At 34.0% G+C, this 6,000-nt stretch overlaps 1 pseudogene; it reads right to left on the bottom strand.

Annotated features, from left to right (window-relative positions):
* LOC118048001 (probable inactive receptor kinase At2g26730) overlaps positions 1-5,756 on the bottom strand; it is a 28,760-nt pseudogene extending 23,004 nt beyond the window's left edge.
* Positions 5,757-6,000: the final 244 nt, after the last annotated feature.

The raw sequence follows: 6,000 nt of genomic DNA on the forward strand, positions 1-6,000 counted from the left end.
TGTGTTAGTTTATGTTTGCTGTTTTAAGTAATTAATACTTATTTAACTTTAAAAGAAAATTAGTAAAAGACTTTTGCATTAGAGAGAGTCAACTCCAATAACGTACGTGAACATTGAATTATATGTAATCATAATTAAAATATTATATGTTAAATTTAAAATTAGTAAGAGACTCTTATATTGCGAAAACAGGCTAGATAAACATATATGTTCTGTTTACTCTCAATCATAATATAATATGTCGAAATCTCTTTTAAAAAATATTACAATAGCTTAAATAGATCTTAATTAGAAAGGGGAAAAATCATTATGAGACTAAAAAATAAAAGCTAAAATATAAATTAAATAAGAAAAAACTAAAACTGAAAAAGAAAAAAGAAAAAAGAAAAAAGAGAGAGATCTTTTAGATGTTGGTGGATTATAACTAAGCGTTCCACTACAAAACATAACCTATAGAATCTCTTCAAAACTTTAAAAATGATTTAATAGTAAAATCAAAAGTTATGCTTGTTTTCATCAAATAGGTTGTTTGACTCTACTAGACATCTCTTTGAGCTTGAACCTATTCATATGATTCATAAATATGTATTCCGAGTCTTTTATGTAGGCCAAATATAATAGATTCATATTTAACTATTCAAATCCTTTTGCATTAGTTTCTTTCTTTAAGTTGGAGAGAACTCATCATCGAGTATGAATAATCCAATAAACATGGGGACAAATGCTACACAATGAAAATATCAAAGGTCCTTAAATGACTAGGAAGACAAAGTCTACATGCATTGTCATTAATCTTCTATATTAACTCACAAGGATCAATCTTCCTTTTTTGAAGCTTATTACACTCCCCCCACATGAAACCAATCACAAGTAAGCATTGCCTATACTAAGTAACCAACATCAAAAGTTACCTTCTTGTGATGGCTATTGACTTGGCCATTGTATCTAACAAAATTATCAAAAATCATTTTCTTTACCTTATTAACACCACACAAAGATAATCTATCAAGTAGTCAACTTGGATAAACTAATGCTTAACATGAGGAATTGGTGTCAACTTAAATACACCTCATGATAGATTCTTCCCATACACAATCTCAAAAGGACTTAGCTTGGTGGTTTGATTTATAGGCCTGAGACTAAACAAGACCATGGATGTTGAAACTCAATTTAGTTTCCAATTTACTCTATAATCTCTTCTAGAAATTTCTAATGAACTTAGTATCCTAGTTAGAGACATACAAATCTCATGTAAATGAACCACCTCTTTAAAGTAAATATAGGAATTCAGGAAACATTAATGGTCTTTCTACAAGTAAGAAAATGGGCCACTTTAAAGAACTTGTCCACTATTATAAAGATAGAGTCCATAGCTCTTTAGGCATGAGGAAAACTCAACACAAAATTCATGCTAATATCCAACAAAGGAGCATTTGGTAGGGTAAAAGAGTGTACAAACATTGGTAAAAGACTAGTTGGAACGCTAATAGGTGATACACCTCTTCATAAATTCTGACACTTGAACGGATAACTTAGGCTAACATTAACTAGATGAAATTAAGGCTAGTGTCTTGTCATGCTTGAAGTGATCCTCATAATGCAACTCATAGATAATATATTCTCTTGAATGGAACTTTTAGGAGCATATAATTGTGCACCTGAAATAAGTAACCATTAACAAGTACATAATTATCTTGCTTACAACCAACAATGAACTTACAATAAATATTTCCAAAGTTCGGATCTTCTAGATACAGTTCTTGAAAAGTTTCAAACCCCATATTCTTTGAGCGCATGATGTTAAGGAGAATGACCCACCTCTTTCATATATTGGCTGCCTTGTTGAAACTGTCAAATTTTTGCCTAAAGAAAAAGGCGAACTCCTAGAGAAAAGACACTTATTTGGCACACTGGTGACTCTATTTCTGCTACCCATTAATATACTTCAGGTCTCATGATTTGTAATGAGTTTCTCCTTCTACACCAAGTGTGGTTAATGTTGCAATGATTAAACAATGATAGAACTCAAGATTATATATATATATATATATATATAGTAGTTATTTTTAAATACTTCAGGTCTCATGATTTGTAATGAGTTTCTCCTTCTACACCAAGTGTGGTTAATGTTGCAATGATTAAACAATGATAGAACTCAAGATTATATATATATATATATAGTAGTTATTTTTAAAACTCATCAACTTCACATTAAAGAATAACATGAGATAGCCCTCTAGGATAAGGATATCACTAATCCCTAAATTTAAGGCATCACAATTCACCTCAAATAGCTTGTCAAAGTTAGGAAGGCCATGATAAGATTTTTTATCATCTTAATCTTCAGTAAACTAATGCTAGATTCTGCCTCTTCTATCTACTAAAAGTGTATCCTTTTAGATATTTTATAATAGGTGCAAATAAGGAACTGAAATTATGGATGAATTACCTATAAAAGAAGGGCAACCCGTAAAAACTCCTAACATCATAAATTTTCTTAGGAGTAGGCCAATCCATAATAGTTGTTGCATTGGATTGATTAGCCTACACATAATTAAAAGAAACAACAAAGCTTAAAATGTGATAGTATGATAAAGAACATACTTCTTGCAGTTTACAAACATTATTTCATGTCTTAATGTATGACTCTAAGGATGAGGAGAAACAAAGATATCATTAAAGTAAACCACCATGAATTAGCTTATGAATGGTATTAGGATTTGGTACATATTAGACAATCTAAATGACATCACAATCCACTTATACAATCCATGTTGCATCTTAAACACCATCTTTCTTTTATCCTCCAACTTGATTCAATTGATGACTGTCATAACCCAATTCTGGGTTATTTTCAAAAAATAACTTGTTTTTGAAAATAAAAATAAAAAAAATAAAATAAAGGATGGCAATATGGAGAAAGTAAACCGGGGAATCAAGCTGCAATTTTTTTTTCCTAGGAGATTCAAGGCCTAATTGTACCCCATTATGCCCAAAAATGAAAAACAAAATGCAAATTGAAGGTCAAATTAAATGATTATTGGATGAATTTGCGTAAAAATTAAGTCCAAGAACATAATTAAAATTTTAATAGGTCAATTTGATTTAATCATGGGCCAAATTGAATTTTAATTATGTTTGAGAATTAATTTGGGTTCAATTAAAGGATTTAATTAAGTGCAAGGACTTAATTATACTTTAAATGGGTCAAATTAATTTTATTTGGGGCTTAATTAGTGAAAAATTAAGTCCAAGGACATAATTAAATTTTTAATAGGCTAATTTGATTTAATCATGGGCCAAATTAAATTTTAATTATGTTTAAGAATTAATTTGGGTCCAATTGAAGGATTTAATTAAGTGCAAGGACTTAATTATTACTTTAAATGGGTCAAATTAATTTTATTTGGGGCTTAATTGGTGAAAAATTAAGTTTGGGAGCCTAATTTAGGCTTAATTGAGAAGATTAGAATTTTAAGAGACCAAATTTAATTTTTACCAAGTTAATTGATTGAAATTATGGGCCAAATTGCAAGAAAATTGAAGTTTTGGGGTCAATTAGGGGTTAAATTAACAAAATCCAAGACCAAGGACCATATTGCAAGGGGCGCCACACTTTAGGGGCTTAATTGAGAGAAACCGAGGGCTAAATTGAAGAAATTGAAAGTTTAATGGTCAATTAGGGGTTAAATTGACAAATTCCAAGACCAAGGACCATATTGTAAAAGGCGCGTAACTTTGGGGTTCCAATTGAAGTTCATCAGGGGCTTAATTGCATTAAATCAAAAGTTTAGGGTCAATTAGGGGTTAATTGAAATCAATTGAAAGCTGAAGGACTAAATTGAAATTCAGTTAAAATTCCTAATTCAAGCCCAAAACGACACCGTTTTACATTAAAAAAAGAAAGAGAGAGGACCAGACAACACTTTGTCTGGTTACTGTTCATTGTCTTTTTCTTTTACCTGAAAGAAACTGCCCGGCTGCCTACTTTTGAGGTGCATTTAATGCACCAAACGTCCACCAAATTTAACCAAACTTGCATGAAACGGATCCCCTGCAGTTCCTCTACAACACCATGTGAACAGGTCAGGATGATTGACAGCACGGCGACGCCGGCGACGGCGTGAAGAGGTCAACTCAGGCAGCACGGCGACGGCGTGAAGACGTCAACGGTTGGGATCTTTCACAAGGTAATCAAGAGCTCAAATTTTACCCCGGTAAAGATGAGATTACCCTCTTCCACCGTCTATAAATAGAGGTGGAGTTGATGGCCTGAGGGAGGGGAAAATCGGGTCCAAAGTTGACAAAAAACCAGCCTCCACTGCCCCGTTTTTGCAGTCTCTCTCTCCCTCTCTCTCTCTTTGCCGCTCCAGCCACCAAACGAAGCTGAAAATAGCTTCTCCACCACCAGCTCCACCACAGGTATCCATCCTAACCACAAGCCGGCCACCCTTACGCCTGAAACAGCCACTGTTTCCCCCTCTCTCTCACTTCTGCAGAAATCTTTCTCTTCTTCCCGTGGATGACTCCAGCCACCATTCCTCGTAGAAATGTCGCCAAACCCACCAGCAAATCCTCTTGGTCACGGCCGAGGCTCCTGCTTCGAGTGAGCCGCTCCTCTGTCAGCCTTCATTTTTTGCAACCATTTCGGTTGCATGCAGAACGTGAACCATTGTTCACGTTCTGCAAATAATTTGCATTTCTTTTGGACTGGGCTTGTGTTGGCCCAGCCTGGCCCCAAAGTATATAAAAAAATTCTGGGCCGAGATCGGCCCAACAATTTTGGGCCGATAACGGCCCACCCTTTTGTAGGCTGGGCCAGCCCATCCCACATATTTATATTATATAATATATATTATATTATAATATTATTTTAAAAAAGATTTAAAAAAAATCCAAAAAATTTACAAAAATCATTTTAAAAAATTTTGTGATTTTCTCAAATATTTTTCTATCCATTTTGCATAATATCGGGTTGTATATTTACATTGTACAATACGAATCCGGTATTAAAATACCCGGTTTTTCTCCGAAATTTTTAAAAAAATTCAAAAACATTTTTTTTAAAAAATATTTTGTTGCATACGGCCAAATTCTAAAATTTTTCAAGCATATTTTTCGTAAAAGCAAAAAAACAAAAATTGCATCTTTTTCAATATATTTTTTTTTAAATGGATATCGTAACCAGTTTATGATTATCCATTAGGATTTGACCAAAATGTCAAAAACCTTTTCCAATCTTTTTTTAGGGTCTAGATGTAGACTTTAATATTTATGGGGTGTAAAATTACACGATAAAATACACCCTGAGGTATTAAAGATACAAAAGTGTAAAAATACGATGGTAAAGTTCAGACTTTAGAATGGTTAGGATTTAACCTGATAAGGTAGAGAGTCTCTCATGAAGAGAGATCTGCCTTGAGCCTTAGAAAAGACCAACGAATAGAAACCCGACCTAGAAAAACAATCAAACAACAATGCAGCTTACCTTAGGTAGGGTGCACTGGGGGGTGATGTGTCTTTTCCTTGCACAACCAGTCCCTTACTCAGACTCTTGTAGACCATAGGTTCCTAGTGACTATAATACTAGGTGGCGACTCCTAAAAATTAATCATAATTTTATGATTAAAACCAAAAAACCCTTCCCAACACACAACATACCTCACATCAGGAGGCATGACAAAGAGTTTCCGCCGTCGCCAGACGACGTCGCGGCCCCTTCGCGACAGGATGGTGACTCCACTGGGGAAAGCCATTTCTGGTTGGACTAAGCATTGATTGTTTGATTATTTTTCTTTTGTTGGTCTTTAATTTTAGCTTGTATTTTTATTACTTTAGCATACAAATAAATCTAATTCTAGGTTAGGTGGGGAGTAGCGATCTGCCTCATGACTTTCAGTCGGGGTTCAGATTCGTGAAACATCCAACTATAAGCTGAGTGTTTACTCGGTAATGGCGGTCACACTGTGCCCCAACCATTCCTTGTAAAGCCCTACACTG

Source organism: Populus alba, chromosome 6 (assembly GCF_005239225.2).
Source record: "Populus alba chromosome 6, ASM523922v2, whole genome shotgun sequence".
In the NCBI taxonomy this organism is placed as follows: Eukaryota; Viridiplantae; Streptophyta; class Magnoliopsida; order Malpighiales; family Salicaceae; genus Populus; species Populus alba.